Source organism: Coenobita brevimanus, chromosome 47, assembly GCF_032717465.1.
Source record: "Coenobita brevimanus isolate Jiangsu-jjx chromosome 47, ASM3271746v2, whole genome shotgun sequence".
Taxonomy (NCBI): domain Eukaryota; kingdom Metazoa; phylum Arthropoda; class Malacostraca; order Decapoda; family Coenobitidae; genus Coenobita; species Coenobita brevimanus.
This window is the reverse complement of record NC_137000.1, coordinates 20736255-20753930: the sequence shown is the minus strand read 5'-3', so window position 1 is coordinate 20753930 and position 17676 is coordinate 20736255. Positions and strand designations below refer to the sequence as shown.

At 40.4% G+C, this 17676-nt stretch overlaps 1 protein-coding gene across 1 annotated transcript in view; it reads right to left on the bottom strand.

Moving 5' to 3' along the window:
- The window catches only part of LOC145399112 (solute carrier family 23 member 1-like), a 753597-nt gene that overhangs the window by 143777 nt on the left and 592144 nt on the right, over positions 1-17676 (bottom strand). The gene's annotated exons all lie outside the window — the stretch shown is intronic.

Sequence of the window (17676 nt, the reverse complement as noted above, 5' to 3'; positions counted from 1 at the left end):
TTAAGAAGTCCCGCCTCCTTCACAAAGGAGAGGGTTGCCCCTCCCAAGGCACAGGCATCCTCCCCAAGCACGGAGGAAAGATGATACACACCACCATCCGTTTGGTGGTCAGAGAGGAACCGACGCCGCAAATCCTCAAGACTAGGGCACTCCACCAACAGGTGCCGAACAGTCAAGGGAACCAGACAGTCATCACAGAATGGAGGAGGAGCCCTCTCCATTAAAAAACCGTGAGAGAAACGGGTGTGGCCAATGCGGAGGCAGCACAAAGCAGTCTCCCATTGACGAGGGAAGCCCTGGTAACTGAATGAGCCCACCTTCTGGCAAATCGAGCGCAACTTATTGGCACCCACAGCATCCCAATGCTCCTGCCAACAGCACCAAACCCTGAAGGCAATAAAGGAGCGCATATCTGCAGCAGGCAGACGATACAGAGGGGACTGTGCAAGAGGGGGACGAGCCGCTGCCGCCTTGGCCAGCTGATCAGCTCGTTCATTCCCTGCCACTCCTACATGAGGTGGAACCCAACAGAAATCTACATGACGTCCATGACGCCCTAAAAGGAAAAGCCACTCTAAAATGGATAAAACCAAAGGATGAGAGGGATTAAAAGACTCCATTGCAGAAAGAGCACTTCGTGAGTCACTAAAAACAGTAAAAGCAGTGTGGGGGAGAGTGAAGAGAATCTGAAGGGCAAATAAAATAGCAGTCAGCTCAGCCGTAAAAACAGAAGCAGTCACAGGGAGGCTCCCACCTCGACAGAAGGTGGGAAACACCACACCAAAGCCCACACCCACATCAGACTTAGATCCATCAGTATAAACTGGTATGGAGTCCCAATGAGAAGAGGCATGCTCTAAAAACAGAGAAAATAAAACCTGAGAAGGAAGGGAGGCCTTACTGGATGAGAAGAAACGACAAAATGTCACCCTGGGGAGAAGCCAGTAGCCCACCCTCGGGACACGGTCGGGAGTGATCGGCACAGAAGGAACAGAGAAGCTAGACATAATTGACTGCACCCTGAAACCAAAGGGCTTTGGAAAGGATGGCCGAGTGACAAAAATAGGTGACCGAGAATCTTGAGAGACCTTGACAAAGGGCACAGAGTCTGGGAGACGAGATAAGCGATACCAACATCTCATCAAAAGGGAAGAGCGGAGCAAGTCTAGAGGAAGGACACCAGCATCAGCCAACAAACTCGAAATCGGGGAAGATCGGAATGCCCCAGTGGCGAGACGAACACCAGCATGATGTATGGAATCCAAAATACGAAGCTGGGCTTCTGAGGCAGAGGAATAAACTTCACATCCATAATGAAGTTTGGATAAAATCAGAGACTGATGCAAGAGGAGGAGGGTCTTGCGATCAGCTCCCCAGTATGTGTGCGCTAAAACTTTCAAGAGACCCAATGCTCTGAGACACTCAGCTTTTACGTACCTCAAGTGAGGGACCCAAGTCAACCGGCTGTCAAAAATCAGCCCTAAAAACCGGGTTTCCTTTAAACACGAAATACGACGCCCATCTAAAAAAAAGGTTTGGGTTAGGGTGGACTCCACGAACGCGGCAAAAATGCATGGCAACGGTCTTCTTGAAGGAAAATCGAAAACCTCGTTCATCAGCCCATCTAGAGACACGGTTGAGAGCCATCTGCATCCTCCTTTCTGCCATTGACATCCGTGAGGCAGTGACAGAGATTGATAAATCGTCAACATAGAGAGAGCCACGAACACCATCAGGGAGCACAGAAATAACGCTGTTAATTGCCACTGCGAAAAGGGTAACACTTAGTACGCTCCCTTGTGGCACACCATCCTCAAGGGGACGTGCAGTAGACAGCTCACTCCCAACTCGGACCCGAATAAAACGATTAGATAAAAACTCCCTGATAAAAGTGGGGAGTTGCCCACGGAGACCAAACTCATAAAGAGATTGCAATATACCATGACACCAGGAAGTGTCGTACGCCTTCTCCAAATCAAAGAACACTGTGATATGATGCTGGTTAGTTGCAAAAGCCTGGCAGATGGAAGATTCTAAAGAAAGGAGAGCATCTGTGGTCGACCGCATCTTCCGAAACCCACACTGGACTGGAGACAAGTAACCACCCTTCTCTAAGTACCACACGAGCCGACTATTCACCATCTTTTCGAGGACCTTACAAAGGCAAGATGTCAGCGAGATAGGGCGATAATTAGTGGCCTGCAAGTGATCCTTACCCGGCTTAGGGATGGGAAGAACCACAGCAACACCCCATGAGGTCGGAAACCCACCATTGCACCAAATTCTGTTATACAGTAGGAGTTGGTATAATTTCTGAAGATGTTTTTAGTTGCGATAATTATATCATCATGATAGACGAATATTCCTTGTCCTAGAATTCCGGACAATACGTAACTCATCAAGCACTGAAAAGTGCCTGGTGCTGTCTTCAATCCCACTGGCATTCTCTTGGGTTGGTAATGTCCTGTATTTGTGGAAAAGGCAGTGTATTTACGTGACTCCTCATCTAATGGTATTTGATAATATCCATTAAACAAATCGATTGTGGAAAATACATTATTTTCTGGTCCAATATTTTGCAGGACGCCACTTAGCAATGGCATGGGAAATCGGTCTGGGATTGTGTGATTATTTAGTTTACGGTAATCTACACTGCACGCATTTCTCCATTTCGTTTAGGCACGATAAATAATGGGGCGTTCCACGGGGAGACTGATGGCTCAATAATGCCAAGTTTTAACATTTTATCAACACACTTGTTTGCAAGTGTACGTTGTGATTGTGGGACTCTATAAGCAGGTACAAAAGTAGGTTGTGTGTCTGGATGCACGTTAATTTTGTAATTAATCAGTTAGTACACCCTAACTGTTCTCCAGGTAATGCTACCGTTTGCTGATGTTTATCCAAAATTTTTAACGAAGTTTCTTCATCAAATTCACCTGAGTGAATCAAATTCTCTTTTATGCTTTCTCTATCCGTAGATTTTATCTCACTTGGCATCCCAGCTAAAACTATCTCCATCACAGGGGCGGGACATTTTTCAATATTAACTACACAAGTCCCTTTTATCAACTGTACTTCCCCATTCATGTGATTAATTAGGAGCACCTGAGTTTGCCCATCGTTATTCATCTGAAATAATGCATTTTCTACTGACAATACCTTCACTTTACATGGTTCTTCCAAGACAAGAACAGTACTATTCTAAAATTTGCTCTTAATGGTAACTTTCATGTATGAGTTAGGAGGAATAACTAAATCACTGGTGTGATGGGCGGGAAAACTGATGAGTCAGTACTGTTACTTTGGTCTCTAGTGCAGGAGGCTGGGGGGGGGGGTGAGTGGATCTATACACTCGTCTGTTTTTTGCATGTTTTTTTAGTCCGTTACTATTTCAATTCTTTTTGGTTCTGTTTTACTAATCGTGAGAAATCTGATGGTACCGGTAATTCTTCTATGAATTCATTATTAAAGTCTATTCCATTCATTTGTGGGCGTAAAGTTATTTTCTCTGTTCTCATGGATCTTAAACCCAGTAACATATTAGCTTTTATTGCTAAGTTTTTGACAATACAGAAAAATGCAGAAATTGGTCTTGTAGTCTCTGTGAAACTGATGTTTAACCGTATCATGCCTTTTACCGTAATTTGTTTGCCATCTACTGTATATAAGTCTAATTCAGATTCTTCCAGAAAAGTTACTTTCTTCTTATTTCTAAAAATTCTAATTCTTCTTGTATTATTAAATTCACTGGAGAGCCTGTGTCTAAGAACAAAGAAACGTTTTGACCCTCACATTCAGCTGGTATCAAGATATAATCACTTCCCAACATGCCTCCTATGTGAACTTTAGACTTGCTTTTCTTTACAATTGATCGCTTTTTGTCGTGACTTGGCCTTCCCCCGATATGAATATGGAAACTAGTTTTTCTGCTGTCGTACAACAGCTGGTCCAATGACCTTGGGACCGGTGATGCCTACAGTATGGATCACACCCTTGTTCCTTTTGTTTATCTTCGTTTGTTTTGATAAAGCAGTCATTCTTTGTGTGTCCTGGGTTCGCACAATAATAACATAGAGTGGACCTATCTCCCGAATGTGATCCTCGAGATGACTTCCCATATTTTTGTCCTGATGATACACACATACTGGTATTGAGTTTATGCGGTGTGAGGAAGTGAATGCATCTATTGTCATTGGAATTTCCTTGCAACTGTCATTTGAAAGTAATTCATATGTTTTCCTGACCTGAGTACTCTCTTATTTTGAATACCTAGATTATAATAAGTATGTAAGATAGTTTAAAAATCCTCCTTGTGTATGTCTGACCACTCTGACCCATCATCATCATTATTCACTTCAGATTAAACTTCATCTGTTTGTTGTTACTTATGTTGTCTTTCTAGTGGGCACTGGTTTTCTTGTTGTACTTGTGTCTCTAATTGTAGTTGGTTATTTGTGTCTTCATGTTCGTTTTCTGCTATTTGTGTTGGGCTGTTAGGTAATGCTAATGTGGTGTTTTCTGGCAATAAATTTGGTGTTTTTTTAACATAATGATATTTATATACTCATTAAGTCGGATTTTACCATTCGCTTGATTGTTCATTATATTAAAATTTTAAGACACGTACTATATATCAGTGAAAAGTGTACATTGTTTATCAATGAGTTATGAAAGTGATATGGTTGGGAAATATTATTTTAATGATATGTATATACAGTTGTTAAATACTGTTAGCATATTGTATTGATATTACTTTACTATTGATAAATGTTACTTTATTATTTTAGGCATATATATGCAAGTTACAGATATTTATAAATTATGAAGTGCTAATAAAATAAATGCAACCTTAAAAATAAATATTTATCTCAGTAATAATTGTGGTAGTGAAGGTAGGGATGTTGGTACTGGATGGAGGGGATGGTGGTGGAGATGGTGGTTAGTGGTGGTAGGGATGCCACGTCAGGGGTGGGTGTTGTGATGCCATCAGTGCCACCGCATTCCCGCTGAGTCCTGCTGGTTGTGGAGATGGGGAGTTGTTGTGGTTATGGTTGGTGGTTGTGGTCGGTGGTTGTGGTTGGCGATTGTGGGGGTCAGAGATCTGGTGATGTGATGGCTTAGCCGCCACGTCAAAGCTAGCATGTCGCTTTGTACTCTTTCCTCTTTACATGCTTCACTTATTTCATTTAGTTACTTTACTTCTTTCTTGATTCCTTCTTATTTTGTTTCTTCTTCTTGTTTATTTCCTTGTGGTTAACTTGTGTCGCTTGTACTTAACTGTTGAGATGTAAATTCTAGAGTTGCTTTGTAGTTAAATAGGTAGTTGATCAACGATAGTTGATAGCTGTTCGTAGGACTGTAGAGCTGCGTCCTAGATAGCTGTTGTAGACTGTAGTTGATTGTAGACTCGTAAATTGTACAGTTGCATTGTAGAAACTTGTAACAATCGCCTTTTTTACTGCTGTAGATTGCTGCTTCTATCGTCTTTCATCTTTCACCGCTTCAGTGCTTCTTTTACCAACTGCCACCAGTGTTAATAAGGATGGATAGGGAGGTATGTCAGTAGCCAGGTAGACAGGTGAAAACTATTGTCCATAATTTGGATGATGTGGGGAGTCGTTCTTGCCAATGCTGAGTCATTGGATAGCTCATTGTGGGGTTTTACGTTGAGGAAGAAGCTGCTGTCTCCCTTCCCCCTCTGTCTACCTTGTATCATAATTGGAGGCGAGATATAAACACTCTTGGGTTACGGGGTTTATTGTGACACAATTATATCATTCAAATAATGCACAGAGTGATGGACTCATGTATTGTCAGGGTGATGGCAAACCTCCTAGACTATCCTGTCTCAGTGCTATCATGCAGTGACTTTTTTACTTCCATACTCACTTCCCTGTTTCATATCACTGCTTCCAAAGAACCAGCAACATCTTCCCTGTTTTACCCTTTCAAGCAAACCAAATAGGCACATTTGAGAGAAAATGCATGATATTTCCTGAAGTTACCTTCTCAGGAACATATACATATACCTGTATGTATTTACACCCTATCTCATGGACTGAACGAATCACAGAACAAACAGGTTAGTGGACCTGTTCGAATCAAACTTGCTCCGAACTGTATCCAGGTTCGAAGCCAAAAAGAACATGTGCCTGTAATGACATGGATGTTTTGTTGTCTGATGGTACCGCGTCATTCTCTGAGTGATTATTCGCCAGCTTTTTTACATTTTCGGGGTTATAGAATTATTTTACAGGTTTTAATCCAAACTTTAAGAAATGTGTCTCGAGATATGAGCCCAGGAACAGGTGTGCAAAACAGAAAGAAAAAACACTGCCCTAATCTGGACGCACGAGAATTGGCTGATAATTGTGAGTGGGGTGGGTGGGCAAACGGTGGCACCATACTCTCACTTTCATCCACGTGCTACCGTTCCCCCACTCTCCCCACCGAAACTTGCCAGAAATAACCCAGTTCTCGTGTGCCGGAGCTGAGGCAGGGTCTATCATTCTTTTGTCTGCACCTGCACATGCAAAATAATTATAAGATTAATCGACCCAGAAATAAGGCGTGACTCCGCGGCAACTATTGCAGTCAAAAAATGTGAGAACAAGAAAAGATTAAAAGAATAAAAATTGAAATTTTCATTTGCAAAATGTAAAGATAAATTACACGGAGGTGTTGAAGCAAGGCCATCACGCGAAGGCGGGGTAGGACTTGCATATCTCTTTTTAGTAGGAGACAAGCCTACCGAAGTGCTATCTGAAATGAAGTAAAAACCTTCCAATATTCAATAACCTACTTTGTGCAACTGGTGATCTTGGTGATCACACTGGTTACAATACTGTCACCACAAAGGAACCAGGAAACTGTATAGGACTACATAATAGATAGATAGATAAATAGATAGATAGAGAGACAGATAGAAGCAGGAAGTCAAATGATGAGAAGGTGTTGTGTCTGCGAGAATCTAGCAGCGCTAAACATGCTTACACGGAGGAAAGCTGACGACAGCGGCCAGTAAGGAGATGATGCAGTTAGCTGTCAGCAGTCCTCTCGTGAGAAAGATCTGTTGCCATGAGGAACATATGTGACACACCCCTACTACACCAGATTTTAGAAAAGAGAGTTTAGAAGGAGACAAGCGACCCTAGAGAGAGGTCGAGACGGAGATTAGCCTTAGAACAGAAAGAGAGAGAGATAGCGAGACAGGGAGGTAGCTACCCGGGACTTATACTCTTATACCTGTTTAATATTTCCAAGACAAATAAAAATAGTCCCATACTATTCTTTACCTCTCCCGTCACTACATGACATCTGGTGGGGAAACTACTACAAGATATAAAAGCCGCTCGACCACAAGTCTAAAATATACTTCTCTACAAGTAACTACAGTCTTTATGACATTTGGTAGCAGCGAACGTATACGAACCTCGTCTACGAATCATCATTAAATTCCTACAAAATATCAAGATTGAAAAGAACCAACAATATCAGCTCCTGACAGTATTCTCTCCATCCTGCCCCCTCCGTCTCCCAGATCATTACGCTGATGCAGAGGTCAAGAGATCACTCGACGCCTTGCAAGTAGCTTAACGACAAACCAGCAAATCTGCGGACATCATCTCCGAATTAAAAGCAAATTTCTACAGCCATCTACAATCAACTACAGCCATCTACAATCAACTACAATTAACAACTCTACGTCATCTGTATAATCTTCTACACGCACCTACAAGTAGCGGCAGTCTTCATCCCACAACGAATAAATCACTAGAGAAAAGGACCGAGAAAATTTCCACACAGAATAAAGGGAACAAACAAACGAAGAGTGAGACACGACTCACAACTCATCTTCACTCAAGTTACTCATCGCTACTCATTCACTCACCACAGCTACCAGTGTGGGAAGCCGACGTCACCATGTGCTGAGATGACATCACAACGCGAGTCTGCCATGCCAAGCAACGTGTGACTGACACCAGGCACTTCTCACCCACTACTCATTACTCATTATTCACATAGCTCCTACTCATATTCACTTATTTTCACAGTTAAGTTGGAAATTCGACGTTCTATGCTGAGGTTTGCCTGGGACAGCCGTTAACCACTACAAATACCAGGCCATGGAGTTTCCTGAGTAATATCGTCCATCAACACACCACTAGAATTATCAAGAGATCTTCAATCAAACCTGTATTTTCTTCTGAGATCGACTTTTGTATCGACACACCTCTACGATCTGTATCAAGTGGGTAAAATTATACTTGCTCATTTCTTCTCAGTGCTAAAATTAGCTATATTCAACTTATTTACTCATCTAGTTTGCTAGGACATAAATAAACAAGAGGCGTATTTCATAACATCATATCTTAATGACAGGAATATTTTCGCCACCACCCACGTTAATACCAGATGACACACAAATTGCCACAACATCAGACTCACAATTAAGAGACAGCCCACCCATTGTACAACCCACACCACACGTTATAGATAAGGAAACAAATACGGGAGTTTCGGATGATGAGTGGGAAACCCCTTCAGACGTAGAGAGTATCGACTTTGCAGCTGCCTTGAATACGTATGCCAATATACTTAACAGGGTTCACCGGTCCGGTCATACATATTCTACCATTCCCTCACATAACGATAAACTCGTACAAGTTGAATTAACAGGGCAATCATTAAATATGAATCAAGAACCAAATACTGCTGATCTAAAAACCACACCTCACGTTTTTGTGTATCACGAGGATAAGACTGCCCCAAAATTCTCTGGCACAGACAAGGATCGCATTGATGTCATTTCATTAATCAGTCAGTGCGAACAAATGTTCATCAAGCGCCACATACTAGATGAACAAGAGAAAATTGCTATTTTTTCATCTTGCATAAGCCAGGAAAGATGTCCAGCAAGCAATTTATTGCGCTCCGATAAGCTACATCGTGCTAGGACATATGATGAATTTAAAACTGAATTTCTGAAGAAATTTTCTGGAGGTATGAACTTCTTGCCAGGTATAATTCCAGAATTACATAAAATTGTAGATCTTGTAAGGGAGCACACTACAAACCATGTGCTCAGTGAAATAACTGCTGATGTCTCCACAATCAAGAGAACCCTATTAGCTACTCTGGAGAATTCTAAGTGGATAACAGATGATGGAAAGATGTCCCCAGACCTCGTCGTGGACATCATTGGTTATGTAGCTGCCTTGTGTAAATTACCTGATAGAACCCTTAAGATCGCCAAAACAATCGGGCAGTACACCCAGGGAATGTGCTTACTAGACTTAATGAACGAGGTAGAGATGCAGTGCAGTAAAGCAGGTGTGGTCGACACACATGCACATTCAGGTAGAATCAGGGTACCTGAGACAGTATCAGCTGTGAAAACATCAACACCGACCCCAAACAGAGAACAAAATCGATCACGACCAGAAATGAGGCAGCCCAAACAAACAAAGACGCCTAGACCTCGTTCCCACACGCCTTCCTACAGGCAGTTTCATAAGTTTTCGCGCAGCCCGAGCAGGTCTCGCGCCATAAACAACACTTTTCTGGGAAATCACCTCGTAGGTCACAGTCAAGGGATAGGTCCATTCTGTGTCATTACTGTGCAAAACCAGGACACACAAGGTATGAATGCTTTATCAAGGCAAAAGAGGATAATCAAAAGACACAAGGATTTGGTCCTTACTGTAGGCATCATAGATACCAAGGGCACTGGACTAGTGATTGCAAAACAGTAGAAAAAATTGTGTCTATGTTCAAATCGGGGAAGACCAAGTCATGACAAAAAACGAACAAACGTAAAGAAGAACAAGGTTAAACTTCACATAGGAGGCATGTTGGGAAATGAGTGTATCTTGATACCAGCTGTATGTGAGGATCAAAACGTTTCCTTATTTTTAGATACAGGCTCTCCAGTGAATTTAATAACACATGAAGAACTAAATAGAATTCTTAAAAATAAAAAGAAAGTAACTTTTCTGGATGAAGCTGATTTAGAATTATACACAGTAGATGGTCAAGAGATTACAGTAAAAGGTATGATAAGATTAAATCTCAGTTTCACAGAAACTACAAGACCATTCTCTGCATTGTTCTATATCGTTGAAAACTTAGCAATTAAAGCTCATATGTTACTGGGCTTAAGATCCATGAGAACTGAGAACATAACTATACTCCCACAAATGAATGGAATAGACTTTGATAATGAATTCATAGAGGAAATACTTTCAGAGCCCTCACCGATTGGTAGAAGACAGCCAAAAAGAATTGGTAATATTAAAGGCTTTAACAAACATACACAAACAGATGAGTGTATAGATCCACTTACACCAGCAACCCCATCCTCCAGAATTAGTGACCCAGATAACAGTACTGACTTATCAATTTTTCCAGCCCATCTCACTAATGATTTGGTTATACCACCTAATTCATACATGAAGGTTACCATAAAGAGCAAATTACGGAATAGTACTGTTCTTGTCTTAGAAGAATTATGTAAAGTAAAGGGATTGTCAGTAGAAAACGCATTATGTCATACGAACGACGAAGGGCTAACTCAGATATTCATTATTAATCACATGAATGGGGAAGTTCAGTTGAAGAAGGGAACTTGCATAGTTAATATTGAAAAATGTTTCGCCCCTGTGAAGGAAATAAATATTGGTGGAGTAACGAGTGAGATCAAATCTACGGATAGAGAAAGAATAAAAGAGAATTTAATTCACTCAGGTGAATTTGACGAAGAAAATGATTTGTTAACCCTGCTGGAAACACACAGGGACACAGTAGCATTGCCCGGAGAACAATTAGGGTGTACTAACTTGATTAATCACATGATTAATGTGCACCCAGAAACACCACCAATTTTCGTACCAGCTTATCGCATACCACACTCCCAACGTACACTTGCAAATCAGTATGTCGATGAAATGTTAAAGCTTGGAATTATTGAGCCTTCAGTTTCTCCGTGGAACGCTCCCCTTTTCTTTGTGCCCAAGAGAAATGGAGAAATGCGTGCGGTAGTAGATTACCGTAAACTAAATAATCACACCATCCCAGACAGATTTCCCATGCCATTGCTAAGTGATGTTCCACAGAATATTGGTCCTGAGAATAATATATTCTCGACCATCGATCTCCTAAACGGATACTATCAGATTCCGGTATCTCAGGAGTCACGTAAATACACTGCCTTTTCAACAAACAGAGGCCATTATCAATATACAAGAATGCCAATGGGACTGAGGACAGCCCCAGGTACGTTCCAGCGTCTTATGAATTACGTATTGTCCGGAATTTTAGGACAAGGCATATTTGTTTATCTTGACGATATTATTATCGCAACGAAGAATATTAAGGATCATCTCAGGAAATTAGACTTACTCTTACAAAAGCTTAGTGATGCTGGATTAAAAATTAAACTTTCTAAATGCAAATTTTGCTTTAAGGAAATAAATTTCTTAGGCCACAAATTAAGTTCTGATGGTATTCACACCACTGATGACAAAATACAGGCAATGAGAGATTTTCCTGAACCCACTACGACTGACGAAGTTAGACAATTTTTAGGTCTGGCTGGGTACTATAGGTCCTTCGTACCACAGTTCTCTCATATAGCCTTCCCTCTATTCCAACTACTCAAAAAAGATGCTGTATTCCAATGGGAAGAAGAACAAAAAAGGGCATTTAACAATCTAAAAATTAAACTAACAAATGCACCTTGTTTAGCATATCCGAATTACACGAAATCATTTCTTATTTGTACAGACGCATCAGTTAAAGGATTAGGGGCTGTACCGATGCAGGAAGATAAAAGAGGAAAGAATCAACCAATTGCATTTGCCAGCAGACAAACAAGAGGTGCGGAGAAAAATTATAGCACTACAGACTTAGAGGCACTTGCAGTGATTTTTGCATTACAAAAGTTTCGAGATTTGGTATATGGTTACGAAATCCACTTATTCACCGACCATAAACCACTGGTGGGTATGTTTAAAGAAGAACTCCTTTCTGGGAGGAGAGCAAGATGGAAATGTACAGTTGAAAACTACAATGTACAAATACATTATATACAAGGTAAAATGAATATAGTAGCTGACGCATTATCTAGGAACCCGAACACAATTCAGGTCGCGGCGTTAGATCTCAAAGGAAATATCCCAAACCACGAGGATATCGCAAAGGCACAAAGACTTGACCCAGTATGGTCAAAAGTAATATACAAGTTAGAAAGTGGAGATGACATACAATTACCCAAACTGCATGTCCCACTTGAACAATTCACAATGGTCAATAATACATTATACAAAATTAACTCTAAACAACCAAAACGCCAAAGAAATACTAACCAGTTGGTAGTACCTAATGACATGATACCCCAAGTATTACGAATGATACACGACAGCCCACATGCAGGACACCCTGGAAAGGATAAGACATTCAACCAAGCCCAGCTATTATATTACTGGCCTTCATTACGAAGAGATATAAACAATCATATAGACAGATGCGAATCATGTGCGAAACACAAAGGATACCCAATCACACCTGCACCGATGGGTAATTACCCTGTACCACATCAACCATGGGACGTTGTCGCTGTTGATTTACTCAAGATGCCATTATCATACAATAATAACCTATACTTATTCGTAGCAACGGATCATTTTTCCCGTTATGTCATTTTAGCTCCAATTAAAGATAAGACAGCAGAGACAGTAGCAAAGGCAATAACAGATAATGTAATATGTCGCTTTACTACCCCAAAGGTATTAATAAGTGATAATGGAGGAGAATTTAATTCTGAGATCTTACAAGAAATATGTAAACAATACAACATCAAAAAGGTTAACGTTTTGGCCTATCACCCAGCATCGAATGGGTTGGTAGAGAGACAAAATAAAAAGGTATTAGATGTGCTACGACACATTCTCAGTGAAAATTATGCAAGCTGGGATGATTGGATTCCCAGAGTAGAGGCCTCCATTAATGGGTCTATAAATAAATCCATTGGTGACACACCACATTTCATTATATATGGCACAGATAAAAAATTACCATATCAGCTCCTAGAAGGTGACAGCATGCCTATATACAATTACGATGATTACTCTAAACTCCGTTTACGTGAATTCCAGGACATTCACAAAAGAGTGCAAAAACAATTAACGATGTCCAAGGAAGAAATGACGGAGGCATTTAACAAGAAGGCAAAAGATTCACCTATCAGCTTAGGAGACATTGTTTACGGAGTCATTCATACGAGAGACAATAAATTATCCCCTAAATTTGAGGGCCCATACAGAGTAATTAACATAAAGGCAAACAAAGTTTTAATTAAGTCACTTTCAAGTGGCGAGGAAAAACAAGTTCATATTGACCATTTAAAACGAGTTTCAAGGGAATTACCACATAATTATTCAGCCTCGGATACAACCGAACAGGTGAACGTACCTCAAGAAACCAAGCAAGAACACAACAATGATTACAAAAAGAAATTAAGGTCATATACCAAACAATCGAACATAGGTGCAACTATTCCAATGAAATCTACAGTACATCATTTACGAGAATTAAATATCGATTTAAACTCTTTCTATAAATGAAATAACAACCAACCGTAACGCACATCATCACTATCATCAACCACAGCTTTATAGGAAATTAATAGATTTTTTTTTTCGGTAGGTTACGATGAAGGGACTTATGCTATGGATTCTCCTATACATAGTAAGAGTATATGCACACCTAGACCCCAAGCATATAGTACGACAAGGATGCCTCATAGCTCCAACGGCCACGACTACAATCGTCAAGGACGTCATGAGTACTGAAATAAGTCTAGATTACTTGTATGACTTACCTACTTATGTAGAAAGACTTGCGATGCCGATGCGAACTCTGGACTTCAAGATAGGGAATTATGTTTCACAATCACATATCACCAAGGAAGTGGATGAAATGGTGAAGTTAGCGAAATGGAAACTAGAACAGGCGAAGTCAACTATGCTCGTCATGATCCAAGATCTCCCATCTTATGGAACGGAGGTGCTGAGCGACAGGAACAACATCACACGTACTCGCCAAAAGCGCGGTTTGTTCGATCTGGGCGGCGCAATTCTTGGGAACATCTTTGGATTGGCTACAGAGGGACAGAAATAAACAACAAATTTAATAAGATAGCTCAGGTACTAACATACCAGGATAAATTCATCACAGGACAGAACTCGGCAATGAAGACAATTGTGAAAAATCTGAAACAAGCAGAAAACGTAGCTTTCGAGAGTATAGATAAAATAAATGACTTAGAGGGCAACGTTACTCTTTTCCAGCACTTCTCCATCATCACAGAACATATTGACACGATTCTACTACAATTAGAGAACACTAGAGATCATTTCAGGGCACTTATGCAAGGAATTTCGAATGCTGGTGATGGCAAGATCACAAATGACTTACTCCCAGTTCATGAGCTACGTCAGATAGTTAGTCAAGGCATACATAAACATAAATTGAAGCCATTGTTCCGCAGTAGGGAATTTATGCAATATTACCCATACTTAGAAGCAACACTAACACCAACATCAGTGATAGTTCATGTACCATTCATCACGGAAGACCTGTTCACAGTATACCAAATACACCCCTTCCCCTATAGAAACAACAACACTTTGGTCATTATCAACATAAACACAGACACCGAACTCATCATGGTCTCCAAGAGACGAGACACTGTCACTTTCGCAAGTGAGTCAACGATTGAGCGAAAGTGCCGCACATCCTTACATGCTGTTCATCTTTGTCCTGCGTACATTTTCACGTTTCAGCCTACTGATACGGTCCCTTGTGAAATGGCTATCATCAGCAATAACAATATTCATCATCATTGCAACTTCACTTTTGCTCCAGATAAACTTGTACACCATCAACGCATTGGACACTCGCAGTTTTTTTATTTCCCTCATAACACATCAGTTTACATAGTCTGTCCAGATATACCACCATCTCATACATCAGCCTCAGGATTATACATAGCACCAGACTACTGTGCGGTATTTACACCATCCATGTCTACTTTTTCCACCATCAATCACTACGCCATTATCAACCATACACACAAACATTTCCACCCACTGCCTGATATGAACTTAAACATGAGCACAAGTATTAAGCTGACTTCACCTAAGTTTGAAACTATGCAGCTGATCAATGAAACAATGAAGCCCTGGGAAGATTTGAGTTTGAGTATGTTCAACCCATATTATGTGTATAGCCAAGCACCTTCTGTCTTTATAATCATCTGCATTGTAGTTGCAGTATTGCTGTTGGCAATGCACAGAATGCATGCAAGAATTGCTAATTTGGAGTCATTGTTTAGTGGGGGGAGAGTTAACATCACAGTTAACCACCCTGAATGAAGTGTATATATTTTGTATATAGTATTAATTATATATATATAAAAAAAAATAAATAAATAATAATAATAACACAAAGAAGAATGACCCATATATGACAGACCAGTACCATTATCTTTGAATGAAATATTAATAACTCTTACAATAATCTTAATTTTAAACTATTTTTATTCTTGCATGTATGCATTTCACTATAATATCCCAAGTACATACTGTATTACAGTTAAATAATTTACTTTAATGCATTTATTCCAATATGTATACAACTTATTTAAAATGTAGTATTACTGAATAATCACTATTTACTATGAATAATATATGTATACAATATTCATACAATTATGTTACTTTACAATATTATGTATTTCACTTAATTAGCTTATAAGTTCATTATAATGTGTATGTAGTATGTATTAATATATTATAACTATTAAATGTCGATGGTACGCCATTTTCGCGCGGCCGAGCAAATATAGGACTACATAATAGATAGATAGATAAATAGATAGATAGAGAGACAGATAGAAGCAGGAAGTCAAATGATGAGAAGGTGTTGTGTCTGCGAGAATCTAGCAGCGCTAAACATGCTTACACGGAGGAAAGCTGACGACAGCGGCCAGTAAGGAGATGATGCAGTTAGCTGTCAGCAGTCCTCTCGTGAGAAAGATCTGTTGCCATGAGGAACATATGTGACACACCCCTACTACACCAGATTTTAGAAAAGAGAGTTTAGAAGGAGACAAGCGACCCTAGAGAGAGGTCGAGACGGAGATTAGCCTTAGAACAGAAAGAGAGAGAGATAGCGAGACAGGGAGGTAGCTACCCGGGACTTATACTCTTATACCTGTTTAATATTTCCAAGACAAATAAAAATAGTCCCATACTATTCTTTACCTCTCCTGTCACTACATGACATCTGGTGGGGAAACTACTACAAGATATAAAAGCCGCTCGACCACAAGTCTAAAATATACTTCTCTACAAGTAACTACAAAGTCTTTATGACAACTGTAACCTCCTCCTGCTCCCCACCTATCGTCTTTATAAAGTCCACTCACCTGAGGCTAGGGAAAAGTATTATGCTGATCCCAGTCCCTAAATGTTATATAACAATGATAACAAACTATATACAGCTGATAATGTGAACCCTTGTTCATCATGAATTCCCTGTCAGTTTTCAGTGATTAGGCTTATCGAATGGGACCAGATATATTTTTGCAATATATTATGCTAGGTAGGGCTGCAGATATTCCGATATTCCTTCTGCCAACTGTGCGATGCTAGGAACTGTGTTTCCCGTTGTGGAATACTAGATATTTAATCATTAATAAACTTCACACTACTGCCGTTCATAACTCTCTTACCCTGCCATAATTACATCAACCAGGGCTATAACCCACAACTAGCGCCACCGAGTGATATCATTCATCAGTACAGCGCTCATCATTTATCATGCCCACCACCAACACCATCTATTAATAGCATTCATCACCACCATCACTAACAGGGTCACCAACAACAACTACAACCCCTTATCAGTTCGGCTACGATTTCACAACCAAACATCACATTCCTATATTCACACACCTCAAGACCCTTCCATGTGATATATCTTAACCGTTATCCTCCAAGCTAAATAAATGCCACAGTTAGTAATGAAGATGAATGGCTCGGTGTAGTGGTGTGTGGACTACCAGGTCCTCAATGCTGAGAGAGTGAAAGATGACTATCCTTTGACAAAAATCAGTAACACAATATGCTCTGACAGGCGACAAGTAGTTCTCGACACTAACATGAAGGCTGAGGGTCATCATGTCAGGATGGCTGAGGATGAGAAGAAGGAATAATTTTCCTACAAGTCAGGGGTGTGGCGGTACAGTAATATAATGCAATTTGTTTCATACATGAACCAAGTATGGTCAAATGCCAGATGGAGAGAGTTCTAGAGGTTTGCTCTGGATGAATCCCCTCATCATGCTGCATGGTGTTTCTAGAGGCTTACACTGGATGAGTGCCCTCACCACTCTGAATAGTGTGACTGTTTACACCGAGCTTTAAACCAGGACCTGGAGATGGTGTCGTAAATGTTTGATCAGTTAGGGCTGCACATATTAAACTTACCCCAAAGAAATGCTACTTGCTCCAGGGAAAAAAAAAAATCACTACATTGGGCACATCAATTGAGACAACCTACTTAACGAAGTCTTTGAACCTGTTACCACTGGTTTATCAAGAGCTTCCT